This window comes from Pseudochaenichthys georgianus, chromosome 3, assembly GCF_902827115.2.
Source record: "Pseudochaenichthys georgianus chromosome 3, fPseGeo1.2, whole genome shotgun sequence".
NCBI lineage: Eukaryota > Metazoa > Chordata > Actinopteri > Perciformes > Channichthyidae > Pseudochaenichthys > Pseudochaenichthys georgianus.
Window position 1 is genome coordinate 36,100,410 of NC_047505.1, and position 18,182 is coordinate 36,118,591.

At 37.2% G+C, this 18,182-nt stretch overlaps 1 protein-coding gene across 1 annotated transcript in view; it reads right to left on the minus strand.

The window, feature by feature from the left end:
* Positions 1-18,182, minus strand: part of galnt18b (UDP-N-acetyl-alpha-D-galactosamine:polypeptide N-acetylgalactosaminyltransferase 18b) — a 122,462-nt gene that overhangs the window by 18,467 nt on the left and 85,813 nt on the right. The gene's annotated exons all lie outside the window — the stretch shown is intronic.

Consider the following 18,182-nt stretch of genomic DNA (forward strand, 5'->3'; position numbering starts at 1 on the left):
TTTTCAGAAAAGCCAAATTCCTTATTTTGCCATTACATACTGTATATATATTATCAACACACAATTATACTACTGATTTATTAACTTGATGATAAATTATAATGAGCCCTTATTTTCCACTGTCTATTATTTCTCTTTTGAGAGCAATACTCTCTGTTCCGATGATACCATCAGATGTACAAACAGACTGTACTGGCTCTGTTTGGGAGCAGCACACACAGTCAGTGCAGCGAGCCACGATCACTTCTAGGTTGCTTCAAGCACGTTCTGGTCAACAGGCAGAGGCCCTTCATCATCACCTCTGCTGCGTACTGTACCCTCGACTGTGAGGAGGGAGTCTCCGTGGTGCGAAACATTAATGGCCCCGGGGCCCGGGAGGAGCAGCCCGAGTCCTTGATGACTAGAAGCCAGTGGCACTTACACCTCTTATAATGAAGACCTCTGGGAGGCTCCAGGCCCCGGTGCAGGGATCTCTGCAAACCTTTCCGACTGCGATACCTCTATCCAGCAGTGGGGACAATAAATACTCTCCATAAAGAGGAAAAGTGAATTTTGTTAGATTTTTTGATTGCATGCGATGGCACTCTCTGTTATAGTTGCAGCAAAATATGTAGGTGTATGTTTGGTAACACTTTATTTTGATAGTCCATAGTTAACACTCTACAAGCCATCAGTTGACATTCAACAACACTGTTTCAACAGACAAGTAACATGCATTGAACTAACTGCCAGTAGAATATAAGGTACATCTCAAGTGTTGATCTATAGATTTTACAAAAAGTGTCTGTTGACTGTCAACATGTTTTTTGCAACAGGTTATTAACCGATATTCAACCTTACTATCTGTAGATTGTGAGTTCTTGTGAAAAACCTTTTTTTCTCAAGTGAATGCATTAGGCTTCTGTATTTATCTTATATATTAGTCAAATAAAACAGGAACAGGTGTTTCTAACTCAAACATTACATACATAATGAATAAATAAAGTTTGTGATCAGTTGTGCAAAACATTTCGCTTTATTCCCATGTCTGGTGCATATTATTAGTGGATGAATGTATGTGTTCTGTTGATAGGTTATAGACTTTCTACTGTTCTCAACTGTGTTTCACTTTAATTGGATAGTCCTAACACTTGCCTACAAACGCTTAGTGGAGAATGCCTACTAAAAGTATACTGATAGTCAACTCTAGATTAGTTGACGATCAACAGATGGTCAACTAAACTCTAAAGTTGCTTATCTGTTGATCATCAACTAATGCTTAATGTAATCTTTAGTTGACATCTTGACTCTCAACAGATTATTAACAGATAGTCACACGACCCTGTTGACTTTCAACTGACAGATTGATTTTGAGTAGTTGATTGTCAATTTTGAAGATGTTGACACAATATACAGATAGTAAGGTTGAATATTGGTTAATACGCTGTTGACATGCTACTAAATGTTAACTGATGACTTATAGAGTGTTAAATATGGACTATCAAAATAAAGTGTTACCGTATCTTTTTATATCACTCAAGTCTTTGTAAATTCATGCAGCAAAGAAGAAAGAAACAAGTGTGGTAGGTTTTTTTATACTGTGCTTTTTACTTTACTTATCTCATTTCAAATCAACATGTAATCAAGCATTAAATAGGTTGATTATTGATATTTATGTAATTATTTAATGTATTCTTACAACAGGCCTAATCGCCCATAAAGTAATTAACATTTCAATTTATTCTGTTTCCGATTCAATTCATTTATTCATCTTTTGATTAACATTTATGCATGATAAAAAGTTTCTTCATTAAAAAAACTTTGAGGAGAACTATTTGAGAATCACAGATTTGAGGGAAATGAATTTGGAAATGAATGAATTTGTATTAATGCTGCTGATTGCTATCTGAAGAATGTGAATGGTATCGCAGAGCAATTGAAAGACTCAGCAGAAGCAGTGAAGATGTGCTCCTCTGTTTACAATCTCATATTTGTATGGGGTCATCAAAGGAGATGTCACTACCAGAGCGTGTGGAGGATCCTCATAAACCACTTAAATGTGCTGAGCTTAACATCACTGCAGGACACCCGGTGCTTCAGTACGAAAAGGTTCAAAATCATCACGCTGTGCTGCTTTGCAACACCAAATAGTGCAGCTGACACCCTTTTTGTGTGTTGTTTTGATCATTTCCATTTCTATCAACAACATAAAACAGTATAAGAACATATACAGTGTTTGGTGCGGATGAGCATCATTAAGGATGGTGGGACACAAACTGAAGACGTTATTGCAACATTAACTCTGCAGCCATAACCTGTTTGTTGTCACCAAGCTATTTAAGAAAAGGTTGCATTTTTAGTCTTTTTTATCATAAATGTATACAAAACATATATTCAAAAAGGTGTTTTTGAAAGGATTTTGCGACACAAAACCCTGACCCTGTTGGAGGTTCCATAAATAGATAATAATTACACACATTTACATCGGTTCAAGGGTCTGCGCTGTGAACACGCAGCGGGACAGGCTCAACATGGGCAGATTTCATACAGGGAGATGTCTCTGAGAGGCCATTGATCAAAATCAATCAATATAACAACTCAGACTGTGAAGCTCTAAAAGGAACATCTTGTATAATTTATTTCCTGAAATTCAAGATGCACAAAGAATGGAGTTTATCATCTTAGTCTGAGTAGATATTCTGTAAGAAGTATTGAATTAAAGGCTCAAGTGGTATTTAAATGAAATGGCTTTTAAAGAAACTGGTCCGTTTCTGCAGCTGCGGTGGTGTCCTGGCGTCACAATGAAACTCCAGATTATTGAGTGAAGGTTGGGCGCTAGGATGTATACAGAGTTCAACCATACCTACATTTAGAAAACATTTTGTATGTCCCATACACAGTATGTCAAATGTATTATGCATCCGGTACTTTAGAACAGCAGCTGCAGAAATGACTAAAAGCAAAAGTATGTGATTTGAAAAGCAGCCAACTCTCCACCGTGGTAGCTATGTTAATGAAAATCTAGCTGCCCAACAAGGTGATGTGATTTAGGGAGATATAGAGAAGGATGAAAGTAAATACAGTAATACATTATTACAGTAGTAATACTTTCCAACCAACCCGAATGAGGAAGACCTTTGCTTATATTGACAGACATGTACAGTGTAGTTTATTTTGTCAGTGCTTTGGTGACTTATTCAAATAGAAGATGAGCAAATCCTGCACGAAAAGTCAAGTATTTTCTTTTTTTTGCTATGCTCTAAAATAAAAAATGTGTGTGATGTGATTTTCATATTACTTTATATTGCACTTACTGAAGTCAGACAGGTGTTTCTTTTCACCTTGTCAACCTTTAAACCTGTTATATTGAAATGACTGTTCTTAGAAACGTCATGTTATTTTTTTAAAGAACTTTAGTTTTAACTGTGTGAGAAGTTGGAAGTTGTTTCTGTTTAGGTTGGGATATTCCAACCCAGTCTCATAAAAAAACGTGTAATAACTACGTTGGTCCACAACGTAGGACGTAGTATTTCTACAAAAAAGCCTCTGAAATTGTAAGATGCATACGTTTTTTTTTGACCATTCATTCCAATGGCTGGCGTCTATGTCACGTGATCTTCACATTTCTCCCTGCAGAAAAAAAAAACATGGCCGACATTCGTTTTATTCTCGGTGGAAAATGCCTATTTAAAGTTACTTTGGCCATTAAAATGCCTTTTGATGTCATTTGATGCGAGAAATATGAGTTGTTATTTCAGATTATGTGTGCAGTGGATGTACATGATCTTTAGTTTGCTAGTTATTATGAAGATTACTTCAAGAAATTGTGTCTATACAACGTTTTCATTGTTACCAAGGTGGTTGCTAGGGACGCTGCTATCGATATTATTTCTGTTATGTTGTGTAAAATGGTGTTATCTTTATTGCTACCCCCTTCCCCGTCAATGTATAGTGTTGGTCTACAGTGCAAACGTATTAGTTTAACAAAATCCGCATCTAAAATTGTGGCATAGTGTGGTGCCGAGAAATGGGAGTCGGAGGCGGGGTATCAAAGGTACAAGCTAGACTTTTATTTAGCATCTCAAAACACATGTAAACAGCTTCATGCCCGGGAAGCGAAGACCGGCGGAGACAGGAAGTCCGGCTCACTAAAATGTCCGTGCAGAACAATACCCTAACCCATAGATCCGTGGGTGAATAATGTCAATCACCACAATAGATATGTTATTTTCCCCTGTGAAATTCTCCATGTACTCAACAATAACACATAATTATCCTTGTGTTTATTTATTTGTTTGATTAATAAACACAAGTTGGAGTCCGTCAGGACCGAGGGTCGGAGCAGCTCATTTGCTTTACAGAATATTACACCCGGAAGTAAGTATTCTCTCCGCTTCGCTTGACAAACCCCGTGATAGTCCTCAAGCTCTGTGATTGGAGAGTGTGCAGAGCGTCGAACAGCACTTGAAATGGGATGGAACCACGGCAGACTGTCCAAAACTGGATTTGAACGGGTCCACCGCGTCCCCCCCTCCCCCACCCCGTCCCCAGAACTACACATGTTGGCTATTGTGTGTTTCGCAACATGTTCTCTATCTATGGCACGTCTCTACTGGGAGTTGTAGTTTTAAAAGACGTTTTCATATTTCCCATAATAAGAAGTTGCCAGTATTAAACTGTGTACATCCCTGGAGGTTTAGGGGATAGGAAACACTCAAATTTAAAACATATAATTAATAAATGGGTGAAAATTGCTTGTGCCCATAATGGGCAGCATTAATATATACCCACACGACAGCTAAGGTCAGAAGAGCTTTATTTAACAGCTGGTCTTATGTCTGTGACCCCTCCTGTTGTTCATTGATGAGCCTGAAACATGCACTTGTCAAGGTTCAGAGGCACATTGTGCAAATATGGCAGTAGCCATCGATCATCTTAAGTTAAGATATACTTTATTGATCCCAAGTTGGAAACATTTGCGTTACATCAGCATGTGTAACAGTTAAATATGCAGTGGTGTTTATTTGTAAATCATTTAGTATAATCACACACATTCTGTGTTTTATATTTAATAATTCTGTGTTCTTTATTTATTGATTGTTCAATACCTGACAAGGCCGGAGATGAAAAACTTGGGTCGCAGGTTCCTCAACAGTGCATCACAAGACATCTTTCAATATGTGTACCTCCACCATTAAATTGTCATATTCTGCACATTTCTTATATTATCTACATACATCTTATAAGAGTATAATACATATGTATAATATCAGTTAAAATAAGTGCTTCAACATAGTTAACATTGCTGTAGGTATGCACAAATATTGATAGATGTCTTGTAATGCACTGTTGAGGAACTTGCGACCCAAGTTTTTCATTCATTGCATAACTACACCATAGTTGTGTCGGCCTATATGATATGTCAATAAACCTTAGAAAATCTTGAAATCTTGAAAGGGATGTGCAAAATAGTCATTATATACAGTCTTTAATTAACTATTAGTAGAGAATAACGAGTAATGAATATACTTTATAGGGATCGTATTAATATCTAATAATAGAAATAATGAAATTCAATAACATGCTTTAACCACCAGGTGTCCCTTTATATCAACTGTGCACCTTTATGGTGTAAATACAGCCTATCTACCAATTGGATCAAATATAAAAGTCAGCCGAATTAGTGTTGATACTGCAAGGAGACGTATTGTGTGAAAAGAAATGTAAGATGTTGTTTAATGGCTGATATATTTATGATCCACGTCACGTTTTCAGTTCCTCATGTTTGTCTGAGGTCTTCTCATCAGGGCTATAAATACAGAACTACAGCAGATATGTAATATGTAATGCCGCCGAACCGTGTATTACAATGCCGTTATGTGATGACTTTCAAAGAGAAAAGCAAGTACACTCGGAATAAAGTGTTTTCGGTCTGTTTCCGGTATTTGTTAATGACGATGTGCTGTGAGATGTGAGACTGGAATTGTACAGGGGAAAATAAAGTTTCTGCACCATTTTAGATGCGGATTTTGTTAAACTAATACGTTTGCGCTGTGGACCAACACTATACTTTGACGGGGAAGGGGGGTAGCAATAAAGATAACACCATTAAACAGTTACACAACATAACAGAAATAATATCGATAGCAGCGTCCCTAGCAACCACCTTGGTAACAATGAAAACGTTGTATAGACACAATTTCCTGAAGTAATCTTCATAATAACTAGCAAACTAAAGATCATGTACATCCACTGCACACATAATCTGAAATAACAACTCATATTTATCACATCAAATGACATCAAAACGCATTTTAATGGCCAAAGTAACTTTAAATAGGCATTTTACACCGAGAATAAAACGAAGTTCGGCCATGTTTTTTTTTTTATGCAGGGAGAAATGTGAAGCTCACGTGACATCGACGCCAGCCATTGGAATGAATGGTGAAAAAAACCGTAGGGATCTTACAATTTCAGAGGCGTTTTTGTAGAAATACTACGTCCTACGTTGTGGACCAACGTAGTTATTACACGTTTTTATATGAGACTGGGTTGGATATTCTATGTGATCTCCTTATGATAAATGTATAAACTAATGTCAAAACATTCACTGAGCATCGCCTGAAACTGACTTTGAAAAATTCTGAACTAGATGAGTTATGAACTAACCAAAGTTGTTAATAAACATCCTGAAAGGAACATGAATTTGTGCACCTAAAATGTAATGAGCATCCATCAAACAGTCGAGATATTTAAGTTTGGACCCACATTGCCATTCCTTGAGCGTTGCTGACAGCTTGCATATAATTCTGAAGATTACTTGACAACAAATCTAATCAGTTGCAGTCTAATCCCTCCGAACACAACTCAACACATGACTTTGAAGAGCTCTCAAAGCTGAAAACAGGGCAGTGAAACATTGGAATTACTGCCATCATTTTCTAAAAGTCAATTAAAGCACATGTGAAAACTTCTTCAGTGTCAACTTTCTCTTCAGACAATGAAACAAATGCCTTAAGATGTCTGCCTGTGTGACGCCCCCCTGCAGTGGACCACTAATTGCATGCTGCCTTTTTCCATATTAATCACAAGGAATGGGTCATTACTGTCAACACAGAAGTCTGATTCTTCCATTACTTTGGGCGGATGTATTGTTATTCCATTCAGAATACAACGATTTATATAGTGGCAACAAAACACCATCTAATTTGCATGCATGAGTCAACATCTTTTGTTCAAATGCGCTGCTGAAGCGGAAAGCACGGCTCAACAGCAACTACAACAAAAAAACATTTTACTGCAAGATGGTGGCTGATCTGGATGAGAGTCTCTCCCTGTGTGCTGTCAAACTGTTGTAAATAGAAAATTAGGTTACAAAACGTCTGTCTACATCATTTTGGGGTAGTAGCACAATCCACCAACACTGCGGAAAAAACAAATCCAATCACCACTCCACCACTTTTGTTCAACTTTGTGTTATTAGAAGTCAGGTCCTCACTCCCTCCAGTCTCCCTGACTCCAGAGTAATCGAACATTTTAAGTCAGCACAGCATAACAACTCCCTTTCCTTGTACACTTAAAGACTCATCTCCTCAAGAAATCCCTCACATCCTGTACTCCCACTTGTTTCACACCCCTTTTCGTGCCAAATCTTCTTTGAGAACGCTTCTGTCTGAATCTGATATAGCTGTTATTTTTCTAATTTTGTTCTTTCAGAGAAGAGGTCCCACATTACAGGATACAGTATTGGATCTATCATCAGGGCGCCATCAGCCTGTGCTAATTAGCCTTGGATAAAAGCAAGAGCTAAATACCTTTAATGTCAATGTAATGCAAGTGGAAGTGCTTGATTCATTTTTCTGTCTGCAGTGGTGCCAGTTTCCAAGCACAGCGTCTCTTGGCTTAAAGTAGATTTTGATGAGAGTTCACAAAGTCTTTGAAGACATACAGCATAATGATGCAGTGTTTATGGTGCAGCAATATGTCAAACGAAATAACATAAAATGCAATCTCAAGCATAACGATTGGATTGTTAATCTATTTAATAAGTTCATGAATGTTTTTGCAACCTTGTTTGTGTATGGTTCGCTGCCTTAAAGTACTTCACACACAATCTATCTTTAGAGCGTCAAGGGCTCACCCCCTGCAGGCTTGAAAGGCGGCTGAAACAAGTTTGTGTTTGGCTTCTTCTCTAAGAACAGCGGCAGCTTCAAGTCCTGTCAGTTACAACGGATATCAACATTTTACAGGCAAAACAGGATGAAGGCTTACAATACGCATCTCAAACCACATTTGTTGGCTGTTCATTAATATATTATAAAGCTTCTCATGTATGCTATTCCCCGTGTCAAAGTTCTGCAGCTTTGTATATACACATTTCCAAAAAGATATCCTAATGATTGCTAAGCTCGATATTATGGAGAGACTTTCATTGACGAATCACGGCTAAGCAGCTGTAAGCAATTTTACATTGTAAAGTGTATAATGCTGCTGATGAGAAAGTAAAGTTTGATAGGAAAAGCAACATCATTTAAGGGGGTGGTGCTTATCAAATTGTTACCCCCTCTAGAAAGAATAACCCTTATACCCTATAATCAAGAAAGAGTGATTTCCCTTCATATGTTTCACAATGTGTTCCAACTATAACCTGCTCACTAATGACATGTAACAGTATCTCACTATTCATTTGTTATTCAAAAGCTTCTAAATGCTACTCTTTTTATTTCAGCTTTTGGACAAGAGTCATGGAGTAAAATGACAGAACAAGTGCATTCCTGCAAATATAACTTGACAGTATCAATATACAATGAACTGCAAGATGGGTAATAGTACACATATGCTTCCAGTTCTTCTCTGATGCTGCGGGATGCTGCTTCTCATTCAGACTAGTGAACGAATTTGGGACCCCAGAGCATTTGACAAAAATACGATAGGGTCCTGTATAAAGCTTGGCCGGCTGGAGAACCATGACTTGATGCATCAGTCATGCCATGACTCATCATTTCAAGATGGAGCCGGGGTATGATGAGGTAGGATGCATTGGTGATAAACATTGAGCGCGTTAATACATACTGACACACATCTGAACACCACTCAATGTAATGATATGAAAGAAGCATAGGATGTTTCTTAGAATATAATATTTAGCAAGATTTCAACATAACAAAAAAGGATCAGTTTTTCAAACAGTCTGCTCATCACTACATTTAAAACCATGTCACTATCTTTTACACAATGTAAAATGGATATTAAATTGAGAAAGCAAATTAAAAATGGCTTGGAAACTGGAGACAACACAGTTATTGTATATGTGACTTGAACCTCCTTACAACCTAATTTACAAATACATATTTAAAGTAAAGATGATAGAAGCATTCTGATGGGGAAAGTTTTCATGTCTTGTTGATGATTGTCACAATTGAAGAGAAATTAAACAGAAAAAGGAAACAAAACCTTCAGAAGCCACCCATCAGGGACGGCAGAAGCTCAGGGACTTTTTGAACCATACTGTATATTGCGGTGATTTATTCTGCCTCATCATTTTATTTTTTCCTATCATACTTGTCTATATCTGAAGCTATTTTCTTTTATCTCTCAGCACCACCTCTCTTGTCCCCCAGAAGCCCAAACACCCACATATTTCCCACTGTATTAATTTCACATTTCCTCAGTATTTTATGATAAGAAATGCTATCACTGGCTCAAAATAGCACACAATCAAACTATTCATAAAATGTATGAAGTTACATTTATTCTGTAGGTCTTTCAAACTGCATTGTGTTTTTTTTGTATGCGAGAAAAGCTTAGATCTAACTCATATGCAAGAATTTCAGAATATAAGACGTGAGCTAAGAGGAAATACTCAACCTCCCCAAAATGCATTATGTTAATATGCAAGTTCGAACAGAGCCACAGACTTTGAAAGTAAAGCAGAGGTTGATCTCTTGCTGCCCAAAGCACAGAGCGGAAGCAAAGCAGACAATTAGCATTTGTTTCCAGTGATGTGTATCAGCTCTCTCTGAGGAGGAGGTGGTTACATTTGCCATCCTCTCCAAAGAAATACTGACTCATTTAAAAGGAGAACACAATACATCTTGGCCACTATCCTTTGGCCTCCAGAAACACACAGTTTGGATTATGTGATGTATTTCACTAACTTTACAACATCTCTGACTAAATCTCAAGTCAATAAAAGTTTTCTGCTGCCAATTTTGGATATCACGTTTTATAAAAGTTGTAATATGATAATATAGGTGTAACTAAACTTCAAGCTTCCTCCAGTGCTAACATCCAGCAGAGCAGTTAACGTCAATAACCCTTTCTTACTACTTCACTGTCATTAAGAGTTTGTTTAAGTGGATAAACATGTTATAAAACAATACATGCAGATACATTTGTTTTTTACAAATGATAATATCACAGTTTATTATACGAAATGTATATGTAATTTATAAATACAGTATATACATAAACAGCCATCCGCCATATGCACTTACAGTTTGTTCCTGATCACATTACGAATACAATATGTATTCCAGAAAGCGTTCTGCTTACACTCCCACACCATCTTGCCCTTTCTGTGACCCTGCATACAGTTAACAGCAGCATTTTGACCAGTATACATGGGGATATACTTCCATAAATATATATAAAATACCTCATTGTTTTGTTTGCTTATTTCTGTGTAGCTTTGTTGACCTTGTTGTGGCTCTATATATGTGTAGTCTGTTCTTAGCGCTGTGTTCATACCATAGGCCTTTCACAATGATTACTTTTGCTGGACGATAATAATAATAATGTCCCAGAAATGTAAATATTGTCCCATTTTATGACCATTTGAGTACCGCCTATTAACGAGCAATGAACAAGGAAAAACCACACAACCTGAATAATAAATAAAAAGGAACTTTCATGCTCTGTAAACAAAAAAGTATTGAATGTCTGCGAAATCATGCAATGCCCAGAGCTTGGAAGAGGAAAGCAGGCACATTATCAAGGACATGTCTATGAATTGTACCATAAGTTGATGATGTAAGTATTGTGATAGGTGTGCACTTACATTAAATTAAGTAATTGGAGTCAAATTCCCTAAATGCCTCAACATGCTTTGCCAAAAGAAGCAGATTCTGAGCCGAGCTGAAAAGAGCTTTACATATAGCAAACAAAAATACTACTCTACAGTATACAATAAATGATGACATTGATGAGAAAATGATTCTGCAGGCTTGATTAGCCTATGACAGCGTCCTTCATGCTCATACAATATGGTCATTAATCACAGCACAGAGATTGTCAATCAATCAGCGGCAAAATAAGTTTTAAAATCCACTCACTCATTCAGCATGAGCGTCATTAATATGTTTCACACCACACCGCTGTTCTGCGTTGGTGCCAGCAAACCCTTTTCCGCACCAGTTGCAAAATACAACAGGAGCATCAGTAACATCTGGTCATGTTTGAATAGTTTATACAAAATATTCACATACCAGAGCTGTGTAACAGATAGAGTCTAAAATGTTCCATGCCTTAAAAGGACTGTAGAGACTAAAGCCCTCTGGGCCCCTGAACTAGACCAAAAACTCAAAAGTATACATTGGTTGGCAACAGCTTCCATATTTTATAGGCGGAACAACCTATCAGTATTTATAGATATTCAATTTTTCATGTAACCCTACAATAAACAGATTTAAAAATGCTTCTCAGTACACATGTTAGTTATACAGCAAACATCTTGACCATATGACATTGTGTCTTATTGTAGAGTTTTTAAATTATTGCTCGTTTCATTCAGTTCTTTTCTATTTGGTTGGAGGCAGAAGTCTCAGATAGACAGATATCTCAAAAACAAGACATATCAAACTATTTTCATGGTTGATACCTCTGGAAAACCGTTATGTTTTTCTTTTTCTTTGTAACGTAACTTACTGACCCTCCAAATCCTTAAAAAAAGTGCTGATTGTGAAATTGACATGGGGGAAAAAAAGCCCTGCTGCCGGTGTTGTGGGTAATGTTCTACATGCCTTTATTATTTTTGCTGACCCTCACTTGGCTCTGAATGTTGCCCTTGAACATAAATCGCTAATGAAGAATACATGCATACATGTAATTTGTAGGAGACAGGGCTGCAGTAATCCAAGCAGACAGTCATGTGAAGAGTCATATCCTTGAATTATTAATGTACCACTTACCATTACATCCCATCTTACTAGAAACAGGAACATTTCTAGAAGGGAAGAGATGGCAGTGGGTTTCTCTGGTTGTTTGTGTTATCCAATTAGTTATAACTAGACTTATTCTTGTTGTCTTACTATATTTTTTACATCTGCAAACAAATCTGCACTCAGTTATATAGTCAAAAGCTATTACAGTTTCACAGTTGGAGTGACATTTAATACATTTCCATGTACTGTATACCAATATTTATAGAATTTAATTATGTTTGTATTTACATTTGAAGATCAGATATGTTTTTCCACTAGTCCAAGTCTAGCTTTAAACTCAACAGAGGAGTGCGTTGTCCCTTTTCTAAAAAATTGCTGCGATCGCTGTAGACTGATTTTATCTCCAGAAGCAACACCATAGATAATGTAAGTCTTAATGACAACTACAGAGGAAATCCCACCAGTTGCAACCACTTGAGAGGCATTTATTAACCACAAATAAAAGCCTGCAGTCTGAACAGAAACGAGCACAGTGTTCCTGTCTTGAAACTGAACCCACTGAGAACAAAATATCTTTTTGACTAGGGACCTGATTTATTTTTCAATCTAAGCAGCTTCCTTCCTCCTCACAAGTGTTATCATCAGCTCAAAGATGTGTGAATCTGACAAGCACTCACTTCCTGCACACAGAACAACACCTTCTGGGGTGAAACATATCACACATTCATCAAGCAAGTTCTCTGTCTACACATTTATAAGACTTCATACATAAGACCACACAATCTTTTCCAATTAAATTATAAACACAATGTTTTGTTCATAACAAAGAATCCAAGTTTTAGCTTTTTAAAATGTGATACTCAAACTTAAATATTCAAGTTACCTCTGGAGCTGCGTTTGTGTGTGGACCTCTACAAAATGTATATTTGAGGTGATGAATATGTAAATCATGACAAATCAATTTTGATATCACAATAAAACTGTATGCAGGGCAGAACAAACTCATGAATAATAAGTGATCAGAGGTATAAGGGTAAAGAAAGATTGTCCACTGATAAATATGAATTCAGAGATACAGTAAAAAGAGCTCAGGAGAAAGTGTGAAAGCTGAAAATGGAGTTAATACTGCACAAAGCCAATACTGCGCCTACAAACCTGATCCAGCAGGTTTGCCATCTACTGTCAAATCTGTCAACTCCAATCCATCCTCTCTCCATGGGGATCCATGTTTGAGTGTTAGTATTCAGTCTGTGATACTGAATTTACCATCCAGAGGGTGTCTTAAAAAAACTTGAAAACTCATCCCCTCTGCTGCAGCCGCACTGTGCTGACCCTGTCCTCCAATATCACTCCCCCCCTGCCCAGGGCAATAAGACCATAACGGAAACAACCATCCCTCTTCCCTCCTCTCTCACTCCTTTCTCATGCCAGTCTTAACTTTTCTCCACAATGGTGAAATTACTTCCCCAGGCCAGTTATAACAGCTGAGCTCTCACCATCAGCTCCATCGTGTCAAAAAAGATAAGAAAACAATCAAATCAAGAACTATTTTTTACGACAATCTTCGTTTTTCCTGGTTTTTATTTTAGTTTAGTTTTTCTATCGACATTAAATACACTTATGATTTACTATAGTGCCAATTTAATGCATATTTGTTTAAATCTATACATCATAATTGGAATTGTCAACATGATAACAACATGCATGCTTCATGTGTAATGTGTAGCTTTGTCTGTAATATGTAATACGTAACGTAATTCAGTGTAAAGGAAGGATGGTATGATTTAACATTTTTTGTTATAAATTCAATTGTGTAGTCTAGAGATCTGCCATGTAAAACATTGTATATAATTCTAATAATCTAAAAATCAAGGAGTAATAAAACAGTTGTTGTTTGTTGAAAGCCAGTCAGCTGTAAACTGTTAATACGAATCTTAGTAATGTTTAGTCTCAAAATATAAAGTCAATGTTGTCTTTATATTGCATATAGATGTGGTTATTTTGATACCAGAGAGCTAAATTACCATTCACATCACTCTGTTGAAAATACTTTCTCATTGATTGTCCTGTTGGCCTGAGATTACTCAGCGGGGTTCAATAGATTTTCAGTAGCCCAAGGGTCATGAAACTAAATCATTGCTCTTCTACAACAATGACAGACTCAGTCATTAAGGAACAAACCATGTTTGCTTTGATTAAAAACACCTCTAAATCTTTATACGTTTCCAAAAAGGTCAAACCAGCACGTTTTGTTGCAACTTAATGTATTGTTTCTGACAGTGTTCATGTACCTGTCAGATCAACAAGAGACAGCTTCATCCAACATCTACAGTATTTACGGTTAGCAAATGTGGTGACATGAAGATATTTGACAGATACGGTTATAATAAAAGATATACTGCAATTAAGACAAAAAAGTAGGCTAAAGTTAAGAGCCTGTTATAAAAAGCTACCACAGATAGATTTAGCATATTTAGATATTTCAAAGTCCTACACCATGTTTTACTACTGCTGTGATATATTTAAATTGAGCTTATAAATATGTATGTTTTGCATTTATAACCTCTATTGCACTTTTATATCTCATACATACAGTATGTCAAAGCGCTACAGATAAAATATATTTGTTAATAGCAACAGATCATCTACATTTATGTTTGGATCGATTGTTTTGTAAATTGGTAGTTGATCACATTGTGCAGGCTGCCAAGGTCCTAATAATGACAATACTTTACTTTAATATGCTCAATATTAGACATTACTTATATTAAATACAAATTGCAGGCTGAATATTTGGGTGAAATATAATGTGTTAATCGCTGTGATGACAGTTGGTGTTTTATTGCCAGTCCATAAATACCATGCACAAAGCCCGTGTCATATTTGTTTTCATAGCCTTCAATGATCCTCATTTTTCAACACAACCTTCCTGGCACTGGTGAGAGTGATGATGTCGGCTTTGTTTTGTTTTTTTCGTGATGCATTTATCCGTGCTGGCTTCACTGGCACAACACCCAGCATTCACAGGTGTTTCGGGAAATCATTTGTATTATTATTCATTTACAAGGTCCTGTCCAATTTCCACCGTACAGTCTGACTTGAATGATCCTTTCACAAAAACAATATCTTAGGGATGCTGCACGTTCATTATAAAACAAAAATATCTGTGACTTAAAGTTCAAAAAGAGAGCAGGTACTGTTGCACTGTGTTTTATATTTAGCAAGGACCATGCTTCCCAGGATTATCTTTTAGCAATTTGTAATATGTTCAGGTTTATTTTGGATTTAAGCTCATGGTTGAACTGGATATCAATTTAAGAAGAGAACACTTACAGTTAGTAATAAAAAGGCTTAGGGTTGATAACCTTTTACTAAAAGGCTCTCTTTTACAGCTGATTAATGTAGCCTTAAGCTGCCGCCATTAATGGAGCGAAACCTTTGTGCTAGTTCAGGCAGTCAACTCGAACCCCAATGATAGATCTACACGTGATATGCTTTACTCCACAATACAACCAACCAAACACAATCTCCGTAATCTGGCGATTGTTATATAATAATCACTCCTCAATGATCTACGTAAATAATATCTGCGGTGAGTGATGAGGCCGGAACCTCAACGCCAAACTCAAACTACATATGCTGCTGGTAATAAACATTTAAAACATGAATTGTCTGACTAAACTCAAGTATTGGACTCAAAAAAATGCATTCATTTCAATTTCAAATCAGTTTGGTTATGACAGCTTTATGGAAAAAAATACATCCACTTAACGTTTTATCAATTAATGCAGTGTTTTTTTGATAATGTGTTGTTACACTCATTAGGGAAAAACATTGGAGCAATGTGTTGTTAATGTGTAATCTTCAAATAAAATACTCTGATTAATTCACACAGGAATTGAAACGCCCTTTTCATAATCAAGCGCAATCATTCATTACTGCATTTGCGCGAAGGAAACACAGACAAATAAAATAAACAATTGTATCAATATGCGGAATCCAATGGTAGTTATTGTACACTATGATAGAGACATACAGCTTTGGGACCAAATATAAACATAGAGCAGCGGCTAATTTCACCCTCACTCTGCCCAGGAGGACTTCCCCTTCAAGCTTCAGCTAAAGCCTGTAGCTGTTGGCCTGGTTTGAGTTTGTCTCTGAGGATCCGTCAGCAGCCAGTCTGTGTGCTGGCAGGTTCTCTGCAGGCATGACCAATACACTGCAGACAGACAGACAGACAGACACACAGACCCTGCTAGGCTCTCTGGGACTGCTAATCTGAGGCCAAGCCAGGGTCCTCCAGTCTCGTAGCTCTTGGCTCACCCTCCGATTCCAAAACATTGCTGAACTTTAAACTGCACTTACCTTCAGGCTAGGGCAAGTTCCTTTAGTCAAACAAAACCAAGCAAGTAAACAACATGGATAGTACCAGTAAAGTCAAAACACATCATACATACAGTGTTATGAAGCAACGATTTATTTGTTTATATAAATAGGGCTTACAATATTTGCAAATACACAAATCATCAATGTGTCCAGGGATATTATAAGGCCCATGAATTCTTAAAGCCTCTAAATTCTGGATGACAATGATTTACAGTACTAATCTCCCTTGTTTAATGATGATCGCATCTGTGTCATTAGCGAGGTTGTGATTAGTCAACCGCTTAGAGATGTCCCGCCCCTCAGCTGCAATGTGATGGAGCACTGGCCAATAGAAGGGCAATTGTTACATAGTGATATCACTTTGTTACGAAATTGAACAAGGAGTCCAATCGAGGCATGGGGGGGGGTAGTGTGTGGAAAAGAAACTTTGGGATTTTAGCGTTTGCAAACCATTTACTTGCACAAAACCTATAAAACGCACTACAGAAAAGAGAAAACCCTAAAAAGCACAACATGGCCTCTTTAAAATATTTAGTTTTTCGGAGATGTGACCATTGGAAATAAGTCATCTGGCATGAAAATAGCATTACAAAAAAATACGAATCGACAATATCTAACTAATCGAATAAGAGGGTGCACCCTACTGCACGTTGTACTGCTGAACTAATAACAACTGCTGATTTTCATCAAGTCCGAGCTGGTGATGTTGTACAAATTAAGTATAGCATGTGAAAGCAGCGCAGCATTAGTACTGACAGTGTTTCTATCCACGCTGAACAATCTCGAGGTTCTCTTCACACATCACTGCTAACAGTAACAATGACTTTTAACACTGACTACTCCTCCTTGTGCTTCAGTGGGGTCACCAGGGGATGAAGGTGATCACTCAGAATTAATTAGTAGAGATGATTTATTTTAGCTGACACTACAAAAGAGAGAGGACGTCACACTGCGTTCGGGGTACATTGCTGAGATAATCTCCTCTGCTGTGTTCACTTGTTCCTGTCAAAGCCTGTTAACATTGATATAACATCACTGTAGGTACCCTGTGTTATTCTATATTTTTCAGTGTCAACAAACTCCATGAAGAGACAAAAAACACAAAAAACAATGATCCTAGTTACAGATGCAGTGTGGAGAGGGCTTTATCATAGTATTTTAACCCAAAAAATATAATATAACTACGTTTTATAATAAAACTAATAATAAAAAGAGAGTTGAGTGCAGTTTAGGAGGACTCTTGACCTCAGTATTAATCATTTCCTGGCCCTGGGTACTTTATTTAAGAGAGCTTTGACTTAAAGGTGGGGTAGGTAAGTTTCAGAAACCGGCTCGAGATACACTTTTTGTTATATTCCATGGAATGCTCTAAACATCCCGATAGCAATGAATATCTTAAGTGCTTTGACAAAAAATCCAAAAAAAATGTTCATCTGTAGAAGCCGTAATACTGTAAAAAGTACACCGGAGAAAATCTGCCACTTCCTTATAGAGCCCCTCCTCCAACACACACGAACCATCCAATAGGCAGGTAGGCCATCCAATCCGTTTAGCCGAGCCGGCTAAACGGATTGGATGGCCTACCTGCCTGTCAGCCTTCCATCGGGGCACAAACTTATCTCGTGCCCTCATTGGTCATATGCGCGTTCGTGTGTG